The following is a 25,309-nucleotide window of genomic DNA, read 5'->3' as shown; positions in this document are numbered from 1 at the left end:
CGAACCTGCGACCGTAGCGGTCACGCGGTTCCAGACTGAAGCGCCTTTAACCGCACGGCCACACCGGCCGGCCATCATGTCAGACAGAGATTTCGAAATCAGATACTGGATTGTAAGGCGTACCCAGGAGCAGATATAGACTCAGATCACAATATAGTAGCGATGAAGAGTACGCTGAAGTTCAAGACATTAGTCAGGAAGAATCAATACGCAAAGAAGTGGGATACGGAAGTACTAAGGAATGACGAGATACGTTTGAAGCTCTCTAACGCTGTAGATACAGCAATAAGAATAGCGCAGTAGGCAGTACAGTTGAAGAGGAATGGACATCTCTAAAAAGGGCCATTACAGAAGTTGGGAAGGAAAACATAGGTACAAAGAAGGTAGCTGCGAAGAAACCATGGGTAACAGAAGAAATACTTCAGTTGATTGATGAAAGGAGGAAGTACAAACATGTTCCGGGAAAATCAGGAATACAGAAATACAAGTTGCTGAGGAATGAAATAAATACGAAGTGCAGGGAAGTTAAGACGACATGGCTGCAGGAAAACTGTGAAGACATCGAGAAAGATATGATTGTCGGAAGGACAGACTCAGTATACAGGAAAGTCAAAACAACCTTTGGTGACATTAAAAGCAACTGTGGTAACACTAAGAGTGCAACGGGGATTCCACTGTTAAATGCAGAGGAGAGAGCAGATAGGTGGAAAGAATACATTGAAAGCCTCTATAAGGGTGAAGATTTGTCTGATGTGATAGAAGAAGAAACAGGAGTCGATTTAGAAGAGATAGGGGATCCAGTATTAGAATCGGAATTTAAAAGAGCTTTGGAGGACGTACGGTCAAATAAGGCAGAAGGGATAGATAACATTCCATCAGAATTACTAAAATCATTGGGGGAAGTGGCAACAAAACGACTATTCACGTTGGTGTGTAGAATATATGAGTCTGGCGATATACCATCTGACTTTCGGAAAAGCATCATCCACACAATTCCAAAGACGGCAAGAGCTGACAAGTGCGAGAATTATCGCACAATCAGCGTAACAGCTCATGCATCGAAGCTGCTTACAAGAATAATATACAGAAGAATGGAAAAGACAATTGAGAATGAGCTAGGTGACGATCAGTTTGGCTTTAGGAAAAGTAAAGGGACGAGGGAGGCAATTCTGACGTTACGGCTAATAATGGAAGCAAGGCTAAAGAAAAATCAAGACACTTTCATAGGATTTGTCGACCTGGAAAAAGCGTTCGACAATATAAAATGGTGCAAGCTGTTCGAGATGCTGAAAAAAAGTAGGCGTAAGCTATAGGGAGAGACGAGTCCTATACAATATGTTCAACAACCAAGAGGGAATAATAAGAGTGGACGATCAAGAACGAAGTGCTCGTATTAAGAAGGGTGTAAGACAAGGCTGTAGCCTTTAGCCCCTACTCTTCAATCTGTATATCGAGGTAGCAATGATGGAAATAAAATAAAGGTTCAGGAGTGGAATTAAAATACAAAGTGAAAGGATACCAATGATACGATTCGCTGATGACATTGCTATCCTGAGTGAAAGTGAAGAAGAATTAAATGATCTTCTGGACCGAATGAACAGTCTAATGAGTACACAGTATGGTTTGAGAGTAAATCGGAAAAAGACGAAGGTAATGAGAAGTAGTAGAAATGAGAACAGCGAGAAACTTAACATCAGGATTGATGGTCACGAAGTCAATGAAGTTAAGAAATTCTGCTACCTAGGCAGTAAAATAACCAATGACGGACGGAGCAAGGAGGACATCAAGAGCAGACTCGCTATGGCAGAAAAGGCATTTCTGGCCAAGAGAAGTCTACTAATATCAAATACCGGCCTTAATTGAGGAAGAAATTTCTGAGGATGTACGTCTGGAGTACAGCATTGTATGGTAGTGAAACATGGACTGTGGGAAAACCGGAACAGAAGAGAATCGAAGCATTTGAGATGTGGTGCTATAGACGAATGTTGAAAATTAGGTGGACTGATAAGGTAAGGAATGAGGAGGTTCTACGCAGAATCGGAGAGGAAAAGAATATGTGGAAAACACTGATAAGGAGAAGGGACAGGATGATAGGCCATCTGCTAAGACCTGAGGGAATGACTTCCATGGTACCAGAGGGAGCTGTAGAGGGCAAAAACTGTAGAGGAAGACAGAGATTGGAATATGTCAAGCAAATAATTGAGGACGTAGGTTGCAAGTGCTACTCTGAGATGAAGAGGTTAGCACAGGAAAGGAATTCATGGCGGGCCGCATCAAACCAATCAGTAGACTGATGACCAAAGAAAAAAAAAACTATTTTTTTCATTTTGTTCGATATCGTTCGTTGCTTTTTTTTTTACGGAGGGCAAGCAGCCCTCGGCAAGCAGCCCTCTGCCTGAACACGTATATCGGATCAGTCGTCGCCCGAGTCAACAAATATCTACTCATACTTCGGTTGCCAAGCTAAGGCGGTCTAATGTTGGTAGAGTTAAAGTTTGGAACCAGTATGAAAAATGCTCCTATCACATCATAAAAATGCGAATATGTCGTGGGCAGAGCTAGGGATGTAAAAGAAGGGAGCTAGCTTTTCGACTTACCTAGCAGCTTGAAAGACGTTTAAATCAAAACATCTTGACATATTCGCGCATTTAAATGTGATAAGCCTACTTTCACATCGCGTTTGAGCTATCTGAGCTGCTATATGTTGGAACACCTGCAACTTGCAGTTTATAGGCTGAAGTCCCTTGATCCTCTGCCCAAAATCCACAAGATTCGCCAGCCATAGAAATCAATATATAATATTATATAGCCGAAGTGCATATATGTAATAGCTAAAAAAATTTTTGTCTGGGGAGATTAAATTTCTGGCGGAGGATTTGTCCCTGGGGGGTATCAGATCATATATCATGTTACATTACTTGATACCATGCCTCACATTATATGACATGGGTACTGACAGTAACAAGTAAGAAAGCGTCAATATGTAAAGATCTTTCTATTCAGTTGGGTTTGAGGCTGCCACATAAGTCGAAAAGCTACTTCCCTCCTTTTACATCCCTAACTTTGTCCAGGACGTATTCGCCTTTCTTGTCCTATGACAGGAGCACTTTTCGTTTTGGTGGTAAATATGTTTTAATTGGATTTTCCTATTGCCCTAACGGTAGGCAATTATTCTTAAAGCAAGCGTTTTTTAATATATTGTGGCTGTATGTAAATGGATGGAACACTTCTAGCTTTTATTGAATTTTAATAACTTCTGATTGGTCTGCAGCCCATTTAAGTTGAGGTGTCGCGGATAATGTACTGAGATGAAATCCTGTAGTCAACAACCCGGCTTCCCCTTTCTCAGCTGCATGAAGAACTGCATATAGTACTCGCTATGTCGTGATCGTGACACAATGAATGAACTTCCTTGTTAACGTACTGAAGACATAGATTTTGGAGAACGCCTACTGATACTCTCTGTGAAACCTAGTCGAAACCGGACAACCCCCAACGGAATTGCAGCAAGCACTGAAAGCTTAGCGTGAAGCCACGGAGTTTGTTCACAGAACAGCAGGCCTCTGTTCAAAGGCAGAGGCTTCATGGTGGTGCAGGGCTCTAAGGGACTGGCCGCCCGCGCTAGCGCAGTAGAAGTTGTTAAGCAACCACCTGCGAACCCTCGGGAAGCAGAAATTGCCCCAGGGCTGTTCACGTGTCTCACACGTGGCAGAAAGTCAAGGTGGTATTTCTGAAGCTTGCATCTATGTTGGCACTGCCCAGTTAAAGGGACATCTAGTAATGAACATGCGAAGGGAAACACGAAGAACAACATAAAGACGTCTGTCACTGGTAGAAGACGTCGTATGTCGCGCCAATAATTTGATAATTTCAGTCACACGGATTTTGCCGCAAATGTAGACTCGAAGACCGACCTTCTATTATCAGCACTAGGTGGAGGCCATGTATTCTGAATCATTCTGTTCGGTACAATGTGAATTTCGCCACCACTGTTGGCCGGCCGTAGTGGCCGAGCGGTTCTAGGCGTTACAGTCTGGAACCGCGCGAACGCTACGGTCGCAGGTTCGAATCCTGCCTCGGGCATGGATGTGTGTGATGTCCTTAGGTTAGTTAGGTTTAAGTAGTTCTAAGTTCTAGGGGACTGATGACCTCAGAAGTTAAGTGCCATAGTGCTCAGAGCCCTTTGAACCATTTTGTACTGTTTCACTGTACATAGTAGATTTGTTCTTACATCAAATCAACGTAACAGATGTTATGTGATTGAATTAAGATTGCCTTGGTACATTTAAAATTCGATAGGTATCTTTAGCTGTTTAAAGACCTACATAAAAGTTTGACAGGCACCTTCAGTTGCTTACTATGTGTTCATATAGGCAATTTCGATACAGCATGGATGTAGATCTCTGATCTCAGAGCATGAAACTTCGACGTGCCTGCAGATTCTTGTCAGATGTATACCCCGCCATGTTGTAATTAGGCAAAAAAAAATCTCCACCGGTTTGTAGCTGATAAAGAATTCTTTACTTATTTCTGGCTTTGATCTTTATGTGAATATGCGAAGAATAGACTGCTGTGGGAGCAGAATCAAAAAGTATTTCCATTTCCCGTTCAATGAAATACGAAAATCTTTGGCCAGCACGCTCAGACATCTGGTATTCGACATCTAGATAGTATAGAGATCACTGATTTATATGCTCTATCTAACGAGGAATCATAATGTTAAAACTAGGTATCTAGATACTGAATAGGTGTCAGACATTGCAGCGTTAGTTTATAAATTACTTATATGTTGGCGACTAATTTCTTTCCTTAATTACTGTTAAAAAGAGCGAAAAATCATTGTATTTAAAGTCGGACCGTTTGTCCATCAATTTCTCAGGCTCCTTTATCTACGTTTATATATTTCCCGTTCTTCGAGTATGACTAACAACATTCCTTTAGGTAATGCATGTAAAACTGTCATAGTATTTTAGTACTACTTTCTGTATGTTTTCTGGTTCGCAAATCATGGCCAAAAGTAATCTTGTTGTTTGGCATGATATGTTCCTTGTAGTTAGAGATTCCGATCAGTTTGGCCTACATAAAGACAATCGCATGTTCCATATTGTAAGACACACACGTTAGATGGATGATACTTTTTTTTGTTCTTAATACTATATAGTACTATTTAGAGAAAGCGTGCACTAACTTCTCCACAATACGACCATAACGTTCCAATGCAAGAAATTTCTTTCTTCTTCCGTACGTGGGTTTTTGTCGCTTCTGTATTTTTTGAGAATCTGTGTAGTAGCTAAGCTTCTCTTAACCTGTGGCTACTGCTAACTGTTTGAGACTACGTAACTGTCGTCCTATTTCCGTTTCACATAATCGAAGCTTGTACGAGGATAATTCCAAAAGTTAGGTCTCGCTTTCCGGCCAAATGTTCTTTTAACCTGGGGAACAGGTGATTGTCACTGAGCACCAAGTCAGGACTATAGGGTGGGTGGGTGACTGATCATGTTCCACTGAAACTGTTGCAGGAGAGCAACGGTTTGCCGAGCGATATGTGGGCGAGCGTAGTCACGGAGAATGTGTGCGCCCTTGCTCAACATTCCCCTTCTCCGGTTCTGAATTGCCCGTTTGAGTTTTTTCAGAGTCTCACAGTACCTGTCAGCGTTAATTCTGGTCCCAGCGATTCAGCTCCGACAACGAGGTGAAAGAAGAGGTTCACAGCTTTCTGAACAGCATGGCGACGAGCTGGTATGACATGGGCATACAAAAACTGCCCCAGCGTCTACAAAAATGCATCGATGGAAATGGTGATTATGTCGAAAAAATAGCTAAATGTTCAAGCTGTAAACTGATGTACACCATTGTAGAAATAAACGGGTCTATGTACTTATAAAAAAAATAGAAGACCTTTGTTTTGGGATTACCCTCGTATATTCGAGCTACCTTAACAAAGAAATTAGTCTTTTTACGTTGTGGTGGGTGCTTTTTATCCTGTTTCGATGTTTTAAACAGTATATGAAATTTTAGGGGTGTAAAACAAAAAAATGGTTCAAATGGCTCTGAGCACTATGGGACTTAACTTCTAAGGTCATCAGCCCCCTAGAACTTAGAACTACTTAAACGTAACTAACCTAAGGACATCACACACATCCATGCCCGAGGCAGGATTCGAACCTGCGACCGTAGCGGTCACGCGGTTCCAGACTCATGTAAAACACTATATACAGAGGGAAAAGAAATGTCGAATTATAGCGGTACCTTAGCACGTCCTGAGGTAGAACTGAGTTTGTCCAGATATAAGCATAGTATTACCGTTGTTTTTGTGGATCTGTGCGGAACCCGTGAAGGGCAGTTGACATAGAGGTATGTAAAAAGACATCGTGTGCAACCCCGGCGTGTAGCTGCGATTCTAGAGGACCCTATACAGGACAGTAGAAGTCCGAAACAGATATTTTCGTCAGTTTACGTTCAGTTAGACGGTAGCCTTCATAATAATGAACGGATAGATGCTGTACTCTAATTTTTCTACAAACAGGTGTGAGCGCCGTCGATAGGAGCCGTATTGCTTCACGCCCCTGTCTCCCGAGGGTCTGAGGCGCTGCTAAATGCAAACACTGGCCGCCCTGGTTTCGCAGTGACAGTGGTAGGGAGCGGCGCGCCTGCCGTCTGGACTCGGCCGCCGACGATAATCCACTCAGTTTACGTCTGCTCCCCCCTCTGCGTCTGCCGCTGCTTCTGGTTGGCGATATTACTGGCGCGCGGCGAACTAGTTAGTGCGGCAGCGTTGAACAGTCCGCTGCAGTGTAGCTCGTAACGTACCGGACGATATGGCGCAATGCTAAGACACTGGAATCGCATTCAGGAGGACAGTGGTTCAAATCTCCATCTCGACATCCAGATTTAGCGTTCCCGTGACTTTCCTAAATCCCTTAAGGTGGATGGCAGGATTCTCCTTTTGTCACAGTTTGGCTAGTTTCCTTCCCTGTCTTTGCCCAGTCCGAGCTGATACTCCATCTCTAACCACATCATGGTCGACGGGACGTTAAACGCTAATCTTCTCCATTTTCTTATTTGTGAAGCTGTACAGTACAGTACACTGTACACTGTACAATTGTGATACCTATCAACCCATTTCCTTTCTTATCTGAATACGTCAAGTATTTATTCATCTCATTTCAATCCATTCTCCGTTTTTTGATTCTGGGGAGAAATAGGTTTTTAATCACTTCCCCGTTGACCGTTCCTGCAGATTATTTTCTGTATCATTTATTTGTCCCAGTCATGCCTCTTATAGTGTCTGTCTTTCACTAGAATTTTCGCGAGATACATACTTCACATCAATTGCTTCAGTTTTATTTACTTTCCTCACAAGTTGACCTGCTTGTTCGTCTACAGGGTGAAAAGTATTTAAACCGACAAACTCTGGGAGTTTGTAGGGGACATCAAAACAAATATTTTTCCCTAATGTCATTTTTTCCTATCAGGATTGTTTAAACCAGTGGCGGCCGTATTTCGCTCTTCAGTTGCTAGAGGCCGTATTACGGTCTTCAGTTGTTAGAGGGCGTATGACGGTCTTCAATTGTAGGCAACTGCTGTCCATCAGTGTAGTAGTGCATTGTCTCTGTTTACTAATGGAGCGATACACCTGTAATGAGTACACTGATATGGTTGGTGCGTACTACGTAGCGCACCACAACGGACGAGCTGCACAGCGGGTTTATCCGACATCATACGACCTTTGCTGCTGTGTACCAACGACTGCGTGAGACCGGGCAATTTAGCAGATTACATGGACAGGGACGCCGTCGCGCGGTAAGAACGCTGCAATTTGAGGAAGTTGTCTTGCAGCATGTGGAACGGGATCCTTCAACCAGCACTCGTGCAATTGCACGTAACATGAGGACGAATCAGACGAATGTAAGAACAGTCCTTCGAGAGCAGTTGTTACGTCCATTTCACTTACAGCGTGTCCACAACATGGAACCAGTTGATTATCCACCCAGAGCAACTGTGTGAAATGCATCCTACTTTTCCATCGTCTGTGTTGTTTAGCGATGAAGCAACGTTCGGGCGTGATGGAGTCTTCAACATGCACAATTCGCATGTTTGGAGCGAAGATAACCCACATGCCACAGTTATTAGCGCTCATCAAGTGCGTTTCTTCGTTAATATGTGGGTTGGTGTTGTTAGGGGCTGTTTAATTGGACCGTATCTGCTACCTAGGCCATTATGGCAGGCACTATTACAATTTCCTCGCCAGAGCATTGCCAGAATTGATGGAAGACGTCCCGCTCCCTACAAGACAACGCATGACGGGGCGCCGGCACATTTCAGTCGTTGAGTGCGTCGATTCCTGGACCGACGGTCCCAGAAACATGGATTGACAGATGTGGTCCTGTACCATGGCCTGCTCGATCCCCAGATATGTCCCCTCTGGACTTTTTTGTGTGGGGAGAGATGCGCAACCTTGTTTACGCAACTCCTGTTGCATCAGAAGAGGATCTGGTTGCCGGATAGTAGCAGTCGCAGTGACAATTCAGGATACTCCTGGGGTTTTTGCCCGTGTCAGACAGAACATGATCCGACGGTGTAACCTTTGTTACGTGTCCATGGAGGCATTTTTAAAAATCTACTGTAATTGAAATTGGGTTGTGTTAATGTGTTGTCTCTTGGTCATAAAAAAATGGAAAAGTGTTTGTTGGTTTAATTAATTTGCCGCCAGAGAAATCTTCCTCTACCTATTTAAATACTCCTCATATGAAAAAAGTGACACTAGGGAAAATATTTGTTTTTGTGTCCCCTACAACCTCCCAGAGTTTGTCGGTTTAAATCCTTTTCACCCTGTATATTTATCATTATTAGAAACTTTTCTCGATCACTTGCTCGGATGTAGTTTTAATACCTTATTTTGTAGCGAACTACATAGCTAACTACATTGGCTAAAAACATACCATGATTTGAAATTGCTTTATTGTGGCCTACTTGTTCTTAGAGATGTGCAAATATTTCCCTGATTTTCTCGTGAGTCAATTCAGCGTTTCTCTTCACCTAGACTCTGCACTGGAAAGAATGATTTTCTGTTCATGAACAGTCAGTGGATAAATCAGATAAGTCTGCATTCACCTGATATTTTTTGCTCTCGGTATTTATCGTATCGCAGCCGTTTTGACGATAAGAAAACCAAGACCAGATTTTCGGTTTCTGTAGTTCTATACTAATTTTAAAAGCCATCAGTCTCTGCCGGTTCTTATTGCATACTCAGTCCTTTACGACAACTGACCGTTCGCAACGTCTCCATTATAATTAAGAAAAAAAAAGGAAAGAAAATTAGAACCAGCCGAAAGAAATTCTGGACTCGGACCAGTAGCTGTTTGAGGGAACAATTAGAAAAAGATTTTAACGTCAAGTATCATACAAAATAACTGTTACTTCGTGAAAATTACGTAACAGCTGTCATTACGAAAGCAGAGACACAATATAAAACGGAGACGCCGTTTACCGATTACCCAGAGCCTCCCATTCTGCTCTACCTCCAGAGGAAGTGCGGCGGTGCGGAGTTGTTTCGTCTATAACAGAAAAATATCCGATTAGTTCTTCTGAAACGTGAGTCTTTCCTGAAGAAAACGATTAATGGTTCTCGGCTATAGAAACTCGTAGAAACTAGCCGCGTTAATGGTATCTAAACGGTGCATCAAATATTTTATAGTCCCAGATTTTTACTGGCTATTGAGCGAAAAGAAGTCGTATGAAAATTCCTATATATTGTCACTACTTGGATGCAAAGTCACTGCTAGATGCGATGTAATTTTAAGTTAACATTACGACATTCACACATAATCAGAGTCACTCTATGGTATACACCGTTCACCAGTAACCGCAAAATTAACATATGAGTTGTCTATGAAAAAGAATGCTCGCTCAGTATTCCACAAATCGGTCTCTTAGAGCTATCTGATCTCGTCTACATTCTGTACATTAAGTAACACATACTTTAATTGTTCAGAAGGCACCGAGAACTGCCTAAAACCCGTAATAGAAAGCTCTGATATATTTTTAGCGTTGCGTGGAACAAAAAATCGTTCAAATGGCTCTGAGCACTATGGGACTTAACATCTATGGTCATCAGTCCCCTAGAACTTAGAACTACTTAAACCTAACTAACCTAAGGACATCACACACATCCATGCCCGAGGCAGGATTCGAACCTGCGACCGTAGCAGTCGCGCGGCTCCGGACTGAGCGCCTAGAACCGCTAGACCACCGCGGCCGGCTTTCGTGGAACGTATACCGAAAAGACCCATTAGACGCCATAGGAGAGGGAGTATTCATTGCAGTTGACAAACGTATTGTCTCTATTTAACTCGAATGAGAGTGACAGTGAAGATATCTGGTTAGGTATATCAAGTGTAGGTTATTGTCTAGTTAACTGTTGCCTGTTTTTACGGTCCACTCGATTCCAGTGCAACAGTTTTAGAGCCATACAAAGAAATTCTACGGTCAGTAGCGCGGAAATATCCACATCATGCAACATTAGTTGGAGGTGACTTTAACCTACCAAGTATAGACTGGGACGTATATGGATTCTTTGTAGGGGTACACAGACAGACAGTCTTGCGGAAGTACTTTTGAACATGTTTCCCGCAAATTGTCTTGAGCAGTTAGTTAGACAGCCCACACGCAATGGAAAGATATTACACCTTGTAGCTATAAACAGGTCTGACCTTATCGACGGTGTCAGTATAGACAAAGGTATTAGTGACCATGACGTCATCATAGCGACTACGCTTACTGAAGTAAATAAATCAACCAATAATGTTAGGAGAATATTTCTGCCACTTAGACAGGGAACCGACATTACTTGGTTCCAGTACGATGGACTACAGAAATTACGCGCAAAGCTTAAACGTGTTGTAAATCGTAGTCTGGAGAAGTATGTGGCGAATAAGTGGACACATGGTGGTTTAGCAACGAAATTCTGAAAATCCAAAGGAAAGCGTATAACAACTACCATCGTCATACCTTAGCAAAATGTCTTGCCGAGAACCCGAGAAACTTCCAGGCCTGCGTAATACCACTACCCAGGCACTCATTGATCAGTCTGGTCTGGCAGTTGAAGATAGCAAACGAAAGCGAAGTTTTTTAGATTTCGCATTTACGAAACTGTTCACGCAGGAGAATTGTAGAAACATACGGTCGGTCGACCATCGTGCAGACTCCCATAAGGAGGCCGTTGTAATAAGCATACCTGGCGAAGGGAAACAACCGAAAGAACTGGAAAGCAAACGAGTCACCACGTCTGGACGGAATCCCTACTCGGTTTCACAAAGAGTGCTCTACGTCATTGGTCCCTTACGTAGCTTGCCGTTACTGTGAATCTCTTTCCCAGCGCAAAGTCACAGGCGATTGGAAAGAAACACAGGTGACTCCTATATGTAAGAAGTTAAAAGAACGGATCCTCAAAATTACAGACCAATATCCTTAACATTGGTCTGCTGCAAAATTCTTGAACTTATTCTCTGTTCAAATATACTCTTAATAAATTTCCTTGAAACCACGAATCAGCATGGTTTTAGAAAGCATCGCTCGTTCGAAACTCAGATTGCCCTTTTCTCACATGATATCCTGCGAAATATGTATGAATGGCAAAACGCAAATTCCATACTCCTAGATTTGACACACCGCTCCACTGCAGACTATTAACTGAGGCACGAACACACGTAATAGGTTCCCAGATATGCGTGCGGCTCGAATACTTACTAAGTAATAGAACCCAGTACGTTGTTCTCGACAGCGATAGTTCATCAGGTTGTCAGGAGTGCACCAGGGCAGGATGACAGGACCACTATTTTTTTTTTTTTTTCTACAAGGTGTACAACTTTCCTTCCGCCGTTTTTTCCCCAACATTTGAGGCTTTAATGAAACAAATTGGTTACACATGTATCATTCAAAAGTATTTTCCATCGCTGGCCACTACTTTCTCTAATCTTTCGGACAGTGAACGAATCCCGTGTCGAAAAAATTGTTCATCTTTTGAAGCGATCCATGAATCAATCCAATTTGTGACTTCCTCATGAGTTCGTAACTGTTGGTCAGCCAGGCCATGTGCCATTGATGTAAACAGGTGATGGTCAGAGAGAGCAATATCTGGAGAATACGGCGGGTGGGGTAGGACTTCCCATTTTAACGTTGCAACGTGGGGCCGAACGTTGTCGTGCTGGAAAGTCACTTTATCGTGCCTCTCGCTGTACTGCGACCCTGTGTCTTTTAATGCTCTGCTCAAACGCATTAACTGTGTTCGATAACGAGCACCTGTGATTGTTTCACTTGGTTTTAAAACCTCATAGTACACGACGTCGAGCTGGTCCCACCAAATGCACGGCGTGATCTTGGAGCCGTGAATATTCGGTTTGGCCATCGACGTGGAGGCATGGCCAGGATATCTCCACGATTTTTTGCGTTTAGGATTATCGTAATGAACCCATTTTCGTCTCCGGTCACAGTGTGATGCAGAAATCCCTTCCGTTTTTGCCTCTGAAGCAACTGTTCACAAACACACAAACGCCGTTCAACGTGTCTTGGTTTCAGATCACACGGGACCCAAGTTCCTTCTTTATGAATCATGCCCATAGCCTTGAGACGTTTTGAAATGGCTTGCTGTGTCACTCCCACTAACCGTGCCAATCCTTCTTGAGTTTGACGCGAGTCTTCACTCAGCAATGTCTTCAATTCTGCATCTTCGTAAACATTCTCTCTTCCACCACTATACCGGTCTACGACGTTAAATCACCGTTTTTGAAGCGTTGAAACCACTCATGACACGTACTTTCACTAATAGCGTCCTTGCCATACGTACGTGAGAGCATTCGACGAGAGTCAGCCGCTGTTTTCTTCATATTGAAATAAAACAGTAACACGTCCCGCAAATGACGAGAATTAGGCTCGTAAATTGACATTTTCAATCAAGAACAGCTTTATGATGCAAACACAAATCGACTATTGTTTGAATGATGTTATGTTGACCGAGGTCCAAGCTAACTGCATAACGTCTGCGATCTGTTTCTTTCGACCGCTACTTACCGTTGTCGCCACCTAGCGGCAAACGGCGGAAGCAAAGTTGTACACCTTGTATATATGTAAATGATGTGACGGAGTCGCCAAGGCTCTGCCGGTCCTGGATTCAAACGACGGTTTCAGTTAGGAGATGGAACATGAACAGACATAATTTTCTCTGTGCAAGAACTTGATTTTAGCGTGAAGGCACCTCAAAAAGGAAGCTCAGTTTGTACTAAAGATTCGGAACAAACACCAAGGTCAATTATTCCTTTTGAGTGCTTATTCTCCTCGTCATCCTCGCAACTTTTGTAACGACATCAGGAAATTTACGGCAGACAATCAAGTCTCCCTCTGAAGTCGGTCGACCGACTGAATTCCGTAAAGCACGGACCCCTGTCGGTCAGTCACCGGCAAAACCCACGCTAGGGAAGCGACAATATTGGATGGGTGTCATGCCAGACCAAGAAGGCCAAGAAACCAATGGTACACATGATTTCTCGAATAGGTTTGCACATTCCTAGACGTACGTGGGCGGTCATTGACATGCTGAAATGTGGCATTGGATTTGCCTCAAGAAAGAATAGTACATCGGCCACCTCTCAGCATAGCTGTTACTGTTGAGATCACCGGCAGTACATGCAAACTGCGATTGCACGTTGCATTCAGTCTTATCATAAACTTGCAGTGCAACTCACAACTCAAGCTACTACACTGCAGTCACCACGTTAGACTCGTATGTACTCGTATATGGCCAACTCTTTAGCACAGGCCTGCGTTCGCATGTTTGCAACGTGGAGCAATAATGTGAACCAAGCTGGACAGTCTGTGATGTACATGCGAATGGGGTAACGGCTACCCTTATGCTGGGTTCAATTGGCGGTGACCTGACGCACACAACTCTGTCCTATTCACCAGTTACACACTATCACAAATCTCAAAGCAGTGTAGCAACTTCAGCCGAAAGGTCTCGATTCAACAAGCACATTGCCTAGAAACCGGTGATGTAATCTAATGGAATTCGCTCACTGTTTGCATTGCGGCCTTTGACGTTGATGAGGCACACTAATATCGGCTTCCACGTTTCCACCTAGTCCGTCGGCTCTTCATTGGCTGAGAGTAGCTTTGACCTTTACTGTCTCACAAGAGAGGGCGCTGCTGAGGTTTACTCGTACGTCATGGCTCTGCACTATTAACCACTCATTTCTGTAACAGAGATTCACGTGCCCCGAGTCTGAACTCATATGGGCCTTCCTTTCTGGCTGCTGTACTTTTCATTATCGTTACTGCATATTGACCATCAGTTCCCTCATCTGATATTTACCACTCCGATACCGTAGAAAACACTTTTATTTGACCCATAAACTGATTCAGTAAGAAGTAACAAATCCTTGCATCATTAGTTAAAAAGCATAGCTACAATTTTTATTCTTTGTCAGTGTTTATAAAAACGAAATAAGAAGACTGAAACTACTGCTTGTTCTATGTGTAGCGTTATACGGGAAGGTACTGTATAAATCAACCGAAATAACACTAATATCTAATATATTCGTTGTAGGATCGTTACGTTCAAGAAACATACCGCCGTTTGAGTCTCGTACAGATTCTCGTATGGAGGACATAGTGGTAGACATCCCTGGGGTTGTGAAGCATCTGAATGTGTTGAAAATAAATAAATCGCCAGGTCCTGATGGCATTCCAATTCGGTTTTACAGAGAGTACTCTACTGCATTGGCTCCTTACTTAGCTTGCATTTATCGCGAATCTCTTGCCCAAAGTAAAGTCCCGAGCGACTGGAAAAAGCGCAGGTGACGCCTTTATCTAAGAAGGGTAGAAGGACGGATCCTCAAAATTACAGACCAATATCCTTAACATCGGTTTGTTGCAGGATCCTCGAATATATTCTGAGTTCGAATATAATGAATTTCCTTGAGACAGAGAAGTTGCTGTCCATGCATCAGCACGGCTTTAGAAAGCATTGCTCCTGCGAAACACAACTCGCCCTTTTTTCACACGATATCTTGCGAACCATGGATGAAGGGTATGAGACGGATGCCATATTCCTTGACTTCCGGAAAGCGTTTGACTCGGTGCCCCACTGCAGACTCCTAACTAAGGTACGAGCATATGGGATTGGTTCCCAAGTATGTGAGTGGCTCGAAGACTTCTTAAGTAATAGAACCCAGTACGTTATCCTCGATGGTGAGTGTTCATCGGAGGTGAGGGTATCATCTGGAGTGCCCCAGGGAAGTGTGGTAGGTCCACTGTTGGTTTCTATCTAAATAAATGATCTTTTGGATAGGGTGGATAGCAATGTGCGGCTGTTTGCTGATGATACTGTGGTGTACGGGAAGGTGTCGTCGTTGAGTGACTGTAGGAGGATACAAGATGACTTGGGCAGGATTTGTGATTGGTGTAAAGAATGGCAGCTAACTCTAAATATAGATAAATGTAAATTAATGCAGATGAATAGGAAATAGAATCCTGTAATGTTTGAATACTCCATTAGTAGTGTAGCGCTTGACACAGTCACGTCGATTAAATATTTGGGCGTAACATTCCAGAGCGATATGAAGTGGGATAAGCATGTAATGGCAGTTGTGAGGAAGGCGGATAGTCGTCTTCGGTTCATTGGTAAAATTTTGGGAAGATGTGGTTCATCTGTAAAGGAGACCGCTTATAAAACACTAATACGACCTATTCTTGAGTACTGCTCGAGCGTTTGGGATCCCTATCAGGTTGGATTGAGGGAGGACATAGAAGCAATTCAGAGGTGGGCTGCTAGATTTGTTACTGGTAGGTTTGATCATCACGCGAGTGTTACGGAAATGCTTCAGGAACTCGGGTGGGAGTCTCTAGAGGAAAGGAGGCGTTCTTTACGTTAATCGCTACTGAGGAAAATTTAGAGAACCAGCATTTGAGGCTGACTGCAGTATAATTTTACTGCCGCCAACTTACATTTCGCGGAAAGACCACAAAGATAAAATAAGAGAGATTGGGGCTCGTACAGAGGCATATAGGCAGTCATTTTTCCCTCGTTCTGTTTGGGAGTGGAACAGGGAGAGAAGATGCTAGTTGTGGTACGCGGTACCCTCCGCCACGCACCGTATGGTGGATTGCGGAGTATGTATGTAGATGTAGATGTAAACTGTTTTGCTGGCTTGAGTATATAACATGTCTGACGATTCGTGAGAAATGGCAAGAACAGGGACTTGATAGCATGAGCTATGAATGACGTTGAGAGGAAAGTCACTTGCTGTATGCAGGAGAAGAAGCCAACGAAATTTATGTTGCCTCAGTAATGCTTTACAAACGAGTGTACCCGCAGATAGCAACGAACCTTACTCTCTATCCCTTCCCCCTCCAATCCCTCCGCCCCCCCCCTCCACCCTCCCTTACTGCTCACCACTCATCTATCTCAGCAAGGTTCAGGTTGTTCGTTGCGATTTGAGACAGGAGTTAAATATAATGTTTAGAATCATTGGCAACAGCTGTTGAGTATGTAATTTCTTTGTTTGAAGGCATAAATAGATTCCTCAATAGAATAACGCTGTACGATTAGTAATTCATAAATACTTTGGTTGAATTGTTTTAATTTTTAATACTGTAGTGAGTTCTGCCTAAATTAAAAGGTTGTCCATTAAAGACACATCATACATATTAATTTGCCGTTAAACTATTCATTAGATTCTTTAAAAAAATTTTAAAATATTAAAAAACTTGATAATTGTTTAAAAGACCAAAAACCGGACCGTGCACGACGATGCCATGCACAGAAAGGCGATATTGGAGGCGCTCATACCTCGGGTTCTATTGATCACAAAGATGAAGGGTCAAGTGTTTCGGACAGCCCTTGGCCTACCCGCCAGTTGTCTACCTATCGAAAGGATGGGCATAATGTAGCTATCCTACAGTACAGTGTCAAATTTGAAAAATTAAACACTTCCTCCAGCCCCAGCAAATTGAACAAACCCGTTGGTTCTTTTGCGTTACGTGTGGCCTAGCTTCAAAGTTATATGACTTATAAAGTGTGTGTGAAACCTTATGGGACTTAACTGCTAAGGTCATCAGTCCCTAAGCATACACTCTACTTAACCTAAAATATCCTAATGACAAACACACACAGCCATGCCCGAGGGAGGACTCGAACCTCCGTCGGGACCAGCCGCACGGTCTATGACTGCAGCGCCCCAGACCGCTCGGCTAATCCCGCGCGGCGGGATGACTTAGAAAAGCATCATTTGTTCATGGGCTGCTCGTGATAAAACGCCTAAAACCATGATTTTTGGGGTACCGAAAGTATCAGTTGTGGAGATGGTCACTTCTATAAATTATGTTCATGGCAAATCGTCGACATTTTTACCATATGTTCTTAAGATGATGTTCTCGGGGAGATTCGAAAAATCTTAAGATATCTTTATCTGTTTCCGAGTTCCAAAGTTTCAAAGTTGCATAAAAAATATGCACCCAGTATCTGATCTGAATCATAAATGTAGTTTTAGCTGGCGTAATGAACACATGGCAAGTGTTCTGAGATCATAGAAAAGGTCTGAGATCGCCAGCAGATGTTTTTGTCGCTATTTTTCCACCACGATGCTTTCTCTCTGTATAAGTTATACTTCAAACGTATACAGGCTGTCTTGATGTAGAAATTATTCGATGGTGCCGCCTGGCGACGCAAGCACCTTACAAAAAATTATTTTTTCATTAGAAATTGATTATGTTTGCAAATCAAACACGGTATTTTTTGGTATATTGTAGGTTTTATCTAAAATGCTGTGCATTTTTATGTAGAGTAGTGTAAAGTGAATTTGCGTTTGGTGGGAGACGCTTCTGTGTTAACGATATATTAAGAGTACCTATGTGTTATTCATGTGTGTCAAAGTATCTAAATGTATCGAAGTTTACAAATAAAGTATCAAGACTTTGCTGACTGCACAATTCGTTTTTTATTAGCGGCACACTTTGCTGTAGCAGGGACAAGAAGGAAGTCAGGTGAAACATGCTCCTGTTGGAGCACAAAAAAGGCGAACATGCCCCTTTTCAAAAGATTCTGACAGGAAAGTGGGAAATCGGCCGCTTCAATTCTCTTTCCGCCTTCCTCACTAAAATTTTTATATGTGAACATATTCATGCTTTTTGTGCTGAAAGAGAATAGCAAATAGATAGTGACAATGGAAGAGGGAGGTCACAGTGCCAGTGGGAGGGAGAAAGATAGGAGACAGTGATGATGGGAGAGATAAAGAAACAGTGAAAGGGAAAGAGAGGTAGATGAAAACAGTAGCAATGCAGCCAAAGAGAGAGCACATAGCGATGATCAGTAATAAACAGTGGCAGTAAAAGAGGAAGAGAGGCAGATGGAGATAGTAACAGTGAGAGCAAAAGGGAGAGGATGTAATGGAAACGGAAACAAGAGGTGAGTGGAGTTTCCGGGTCTAGGGGTCAAAACCCCAAGAAAACCATCCCCAAAGACGTGCGTGGAGCAGGAGCGATAATGGTCGAAGAGAAAGACTGTAAGCGAGAATGGAAGAGACAGTGGCATTAGGAGAGAAAAAGAATGGGACAAAAGCATTGGTAGTGGCACAGAGAGAGACAGTGAAAGTGACAGAGAAGGATGCAGTGATAGGAAAAGAGAGAGAGAGAGAGAGAGAGAGAGAAGGATGAAGGCAATGACAGTGAGAGAGACAGACAGGAGAAAGTGCAAATGGGAGAAACAGGAGACGGTGGCAGTGAGAAGGAGACGTTGAGTATGAAGGTTTCATTGCAAAGAGAGAATCGGCAAAAGGATGTTGAATGTTTGTGTTAAATTCGTGCAGATACGTTCGCTTGCCAAAATTTTTGGCGTGGAAAGTATAATGCAGATTAAGGCAGCTGATTTCCCACTTTCTTGTAAGAGTCTTTTAAGGAGGAGCATATCCGCCTTTATTGTGGTGCACTTTTTAGCTGGTTATATATGTGCCTAAAAGAGTGCTTGACGAACTTCCTGTTTGTATCATATACAACAGTATTTTTATGAATAATTGCTCTTATGAAGTTGTATACGCGTACAGAAATAGTGGGGTCCATTATTAGGGATTTGTAACATTAGTTCATCGTACGAGATTTATGGAGTTTCAGGCATACTTCTAACATTAATAGCCCTTGAGGAAATATAAAACTAGATGAAAAAGCAGCGTAATGCGAAAAACAAATGTAGATGTAACGACGAAAGATGTCCTCAGTAACATCGACAGCAAACACTCCTTTATTACGAATGATGTCCTGGCAATGAGCGAGGTATCGAGCAAGAAAGATACTTCACAGTTACTCGCTGAGTTCTTTGATTAATGGTGATTTAAGCTTTTCTTGATTTAAATAATGAACACTGCAAGAGTTACAAATATTTTCATGCTTAGCACGACGAGTATCGATAATTTATTCTCATTGTCGAGTGCGTAAGTGCACGAGTATTTTTTGTGTTGTTTGCGTGTGTGATTTTCTGCCTTTCTTACACTGTATTCGTCTTTTTTAGGTTATACTGCAATCGGAAAATCGGACAAAACAAACGATGGGATGTTTTTTTGTATTTATTTACAAACTAATACGGGACCTTGTTCAGCTGACGTCTATCGGTAATGTTTGTTAATCTTAAAAGATGTGTTAAGAGTTGGACATCTTATAGTTGCGTCTTTTATTACATTCCAGATTTTTTTAAAAAATTGCGCCTGTTCATGGCTGTCTGGACCTCAGAAAGAGTACACTTATAAGTGGTATGTAATGTGATGTTCACGAGTAACAGAACACAGTTACAGAGAAAGGAGACACACAGTCATTGAGCGCGTTTGAGACGGAACATGACTTCTAATGCAATAAATTAAAGCAGGGAATCACATTTTTCAGTTATAAGCTCGTGTAAGTCAATGTTTAGTGTAATCTGTGAATCATTGTAACACAGAAGGGGGCAGTACATTTAGTATAAAAGGTATTACAGAAGATATAACGTTCTAGTACTCTTACCATAGTGAAATAATGAATACGTGTTTGGGAACACGTTGACCTCATCGTTCGGAGAGGTCTGCTAAATCTTTATGCGCTCATATGAACTGAAATTTGAAATATAAGGGAAACAAAATACAAACCAAATTTGGCTCTTTGCTCGCAACCATCACTTCCGGCTATTGCTATTAGCGCTTGAATCAGCCCCGAACTTCACGAATTACTCACATTTTTATATCTGCGATAGCGTTAACTGTTGTGGTATAGTCCACAGAGCCTTTGTAATGGCACGTACATCTATGCATTTCCTTTATTGTAAGTGGTACAGGTCCTATTCATAGTGTCGGCGTACGCTCATTAGCTCGAAGTACAAGCGAATTTCGTCTACAGTACTTAACAATAAAAACCCAGCTCAGTGTGTCGTAACAGCATACAGACGCGCTTTACTGAGAGAACAAGTGATAGCGGTGTAAAGCGAGCGTTTTGTATAAAGGCTCAAATTAGGAGTTTATCGACTGCGCGCATGGCAGAAGCGGCGCGCCTCGCTCAGGATTCAGTTTCGCATCCAGCGTAATCCGCGGCCGGGCGCGGGCTGTAATGTCGTTTACGATGCGAAAATGGCGACAAGGATTATCAGAAGCTTAAATTATGGCTGGCACTGGTACCGGTGCAACTGGTGTAAAGTACAATACGCACGTTTCCAGCGAGACTGAGGAGTGGGAACAGAGCTTCCACTATGTGTTCTCATTCAAACTCGACTGCTCTAAATTTGTCATAAACCTAAACCACTACAAATACAAAAAAACTACCTGAAACTTTCCATAGACTACCGTACTAATCCGTAAACAAGCCGCACTTTTTATCAAAATTTCACTCTTGAAAAGTCTGGCTTATATCCGCTGCCCTTCACAAGCAATTGCTGCACAAAAATTAAACTCATATGCAACAACTAGCTTCTGTAGCCTAAACTGGCGACAAGGCATTTTATTACACAACAGTGCAAACTTTTTCCAGTGTTCTTATGGCATTAACGTTGTGTAGGTCTAGCAATATTGTTTAGTAGCTTATAATGCAGTTTCAGTTGGATACTGGTAAGAAAGCCTGATTTATGAAGACATGAACGACAATTTAGAGCATCATCAAGCTAAGTAATTCAGAGTAGTTACGATGCAACCTTCAGAGTTACAGTTTGTCTTACGCCAAAATAACAACCAACAGAGAGGCGGGAACAAAGTATGGACTGGACGAATCTGATGTGCGACGTTGGATTGCTTCAGAAGAAGAATGGAGGAAGGCAATTTCAACGAGAAAATCGTTCAGTGGACCGAAATGTTCTAGGTATCCGGAACTTGAAGCAATGGTTCTGTTCTCCATGCAGGAAAAGAGGAAAGATGGGATGCCTATTTCATTAGAAATTATCTAACTTAAGGCCATGGAAATCGCCAAAATCTTAAACGTACGATAACGAGAATTTCGTGCCAGTATTGGTTGGTATCGTCGGTTTATGCAGAGAACTGGCCTTCCTGTCCGACGAAGCACAGAGAACAACAGATTTCGAGGAGTAGCTGATTAACTTACAGCATTACGCCACGCAGTAGCGAAAGTGTCATTCATAAACTTTTCATCAGATTGGCAACGCTGACGGAACAGCAGTACTTTTTGACATGCCGAGCAATACGACAGTATTTAGAAGAACCGGGAATGAAAGAAATAGAATATCTGTGATGTTAGCTGTTACAGGCGGTGGGGGAAAGTTACGCTCTTATGTCATTCCGAAGAGAAAAACCATGCACAAAGAAAACCTTCCGATCGACTTAGTGATCCGTTGCCGAGCAAAGGGCTGGATGACAACGCACCTGATGGTTGACTGGTTGTCTATTGTTTGGAATCGCAGACCTAGAGCATTACTTGCTAAGAGAGCCATGCTAGTTTTGGATGCTTTTAAGGGACATTTACCTGCTGAAGTGAAAGATAAACTTGCTACACAAAAGACAGGTCGTAATACCTCGAGGAATGACTTCAAAAATAGAGGTACTAGATGTCGCCATAAACAAACCGTCCAAGGACAACCTCCGAAAAATGTATTCAGATTGGCTGCTGGAAGAAGAGCATGTTCTTATACAATCTGCAAGCCGATTCTTGCCTCATGGTCGTCAATGTCATCATCAAGGCGTTCAAGAAATGCTACATATCGAATGCACTGGATAATAATGAGAGATGAAGCACTGTGGGAAGATAATGAAGAAAATTGTAGGTTCAAAATGGTTCAAATGGCTCTGAGCACTATGCGACTTCACTTCTGAGGTCATCAGTCGCCTAGAACTTAGAACTAATTAAACCTAACTAACCTAAGGACATCACACACATCCATGCCCGAGGCAGGATTCGAACCTGCGACCGTAGCGGTCACGCGGTTCCAGACTGAAGCGCCTTAACCGCACGGCCAAAATTGTAGCAATGAGAGTGATGAAGTGAACAGCGGTACTCATAGTGATGAGAATAAATAAGACAAAATATGTTGCCAATGTGTTGCATGAAATGTTAGAATAAAATGTTTATGGCACATACACTATGTGATCAAAAGTACCCAGGCGCCGCTAGAAACATACGTTTTTCATATTAGGTGCATTGTGCTGCCACCTGCTGCCAGGTACTCCATATTAGCGACCTCAGTAGTCCTTAGACACCGTGAGAGGGCGCTTCGTGTAACTCACGCACTTCGAACGTGGTCAGGTGTTTGGGGGTCACTTATGTCATTCGTCTGTACGCGAGATTTCCACATTCCAAAACATTCCTAGGTCTACTGTTTTCGATGTGACTGTGAAGTGGAAACGTGAAGGGTCACATAAAGCACATAAGCGTACAGGTCTACGTCGTATGTTGACTGACAGAGACCGCCGACAGTTGGAGAGGGTAGAAATGTGTAATAGGCACACCATCACACAGGAATTCCAAACTGCATCAGGATCCACTGAAAGTACTATGACAGTTAGGCGGGAGGTGAGAAAACTTGGATTTCATGGCCGAGCGGGTGCTCATAAGCCACACATCACGCCGGTAACGCCAAACTAGGCGTCGCTTGGTGTAAGGAGCGTAAACATGTAAGTACAAATAAAGTTTTGGTCATTTTTACCTGTCAGCCAGTGTGCGGATTATTTTCACGCAAAATCTTTTTTTCCCTCATTATCAGGGGTGCGGCTTGTATGCAGTGGCAGCTTATTTTCTGGCCAATACGGTACTTTTGTGTTCCTGATGCCAGTTACAGTTTCGCGTGTATCTCACACATGCCATTCGAGAACATACCACAGAACTGACGCTTTGAAGGGAATGTCACCATTCTGAAAAAGGAAACTGCTAAGGTGTTGTGTTATATGTGGAATGAGTTTCCATGTGCCTAATTTAGGGGCTACCTTAGATTATAATAATCTGTTGTAATTGGTTCTCAATTGGCAGCCGGTGTTAAGTGATCTAAAATCTGTCATTCACAATTCGTTTTCTTATCGTTACAGTAAAACTGAAATACAAATTCCAATTTATGTAAAATTTTACAGTTCTAATATAAGATGTGTTTACGATCGAATATTTCTCTTTCGGTGCAGTAGTTAGTATATATTATTTCTCACGTCAACACCCCTTTTTCTCAACACATTCTAATCGTACAGGGATGAATGCGGTGTCGTTAGAAATAATTTTAGCCGGCTTCTGAAACTGCATATCGATTTTGCTAAAACTTACTTTTTGTGAAAATTTTTACATACTAGAGATTTTTAACTATCTTAGGCAAAAGCGTATCATGAACGGCCAGTTTCATACCTATATTTTACGAAGTTTACATATGAATCATGAATAAGACACATTCTTTTCATATTATCTTATTACAAATACCCTTTTATTTGTCTTAAAGTACTTATTAAGTGGATAGTTTATGTACAGCATTGCCGTAGATGATAACCGCGGCTACTACGTTAGTTCAAATGTGTGAATTCCTAAGGGACCAAACTGCTAAGGTCATCGGTCCCTAGACTTACACAATACTTAAACTAACTTACGCTAAGGACAACACACGCACACCCGTATCCGAGGGAGGACTCGAACCTCCGGTGGGAGATACCGCGCAATTCGTGACATGGTGCCTGTAACCGCGCGGCCACTCCGCTCGGCACTATGTTAGTCCATTATCTGTGCCCGTCGTACATGTTGACTTTTCTAAACGAATTCACTCACCGAAACGACATACATATATGTCACTGTCATCTTGAATTGTGATTTATCCATTGCCACTGTGGACCAACGTGCTTACATAAAGTACGAAGTTCAATTAAAATCTCAGACTATAATTAGAGTTTATTGCGGCCTTAATGATATAGCGCTAAGAACAAACACTACGTTTTAACCTATACATTTCTCATTTATTTACTTCTTTCCATTTTATCGTATTTCGCATTAAACTTCTCTTCAACAATATTTAAATGTAAATATTACTGTCGAACGTTAGAAATTACAAGGAGTTGATGACGGTCAAATATTGTCATGAGCAGTAAATCATATTTCCTTACTTCTTTTATTTTGTGTGTGTATTTTCTCTTTAATTGTTTAAAACTATAAAAGTGCCAGAGTTTCGCCCGAGTCTCCTGGTTCAATTAATTTCACGAAAGTTGTTAAGTTGTGAACTCAAAAAGATCTGAAGCTTTTCTTGCGTTCAATGAATTTTGGAAATGTATGTGTGTCAGCAAATATGTGACACTAGAAACGCAAGACTAGTTACGTTATGAAGGAGAAGAGCGGAGCGTGCCTCAGCGCTTTCGATCGCAGGTTATCATTTACTTTGTAGAATGCACCAACAAAATGTGCTGTCGAATACACAAATCCAGAGGATTCAGCAGATTGACGTACGAAAACACAGTTACGGTATGATTGCTCGTCTAGCAATGTGACGTCAGACTAGCAGAGGCACTTTCATCTGTCCTCCTTTAAGTTCAACTGCAATCCACAGAGTCAGCACCTCTTTGACTTTCGAAACCCCTCCAACCTCTTGTCGACGTAATTACCGGCAGCTGACCTCAGCGACTTCATTGCCCTTTCATTGAGGTAGGAAAGCAGATAACAGTTCGGTAAAGAGAGTCGTCTAGATCTTGAGGTGCAGCAAGGGACTTCGTGTTTAATAAAAAGCGAACACTGCCCGACCTGTAAGTGACAGAACTTTTCTATTTCTCTACAGAATTATGTCACTTAACATAAGATTAGCGAAGAAAGTATTTTGAGTTCTTCCTTATTTACTACATAAAAATATCAC

This window comes from Schistocerca cancellata, chromosome 6 (genome assembly GCF_023864275.1).
Source record: "Schistocerca cancellata isolate TAMUIC-IGC-003103 chromosome 6, iqSchCanc2.1, whole genome shotgun sequence".
NCBI lineage: Eukaryota > Metazoa > Arthropoda > Insecta > Orthoptera > Acrididae > Schistocerca > Schistocerca cancellata.
This window is presented reverse-complemented; position numbering follows the sequence as displayed.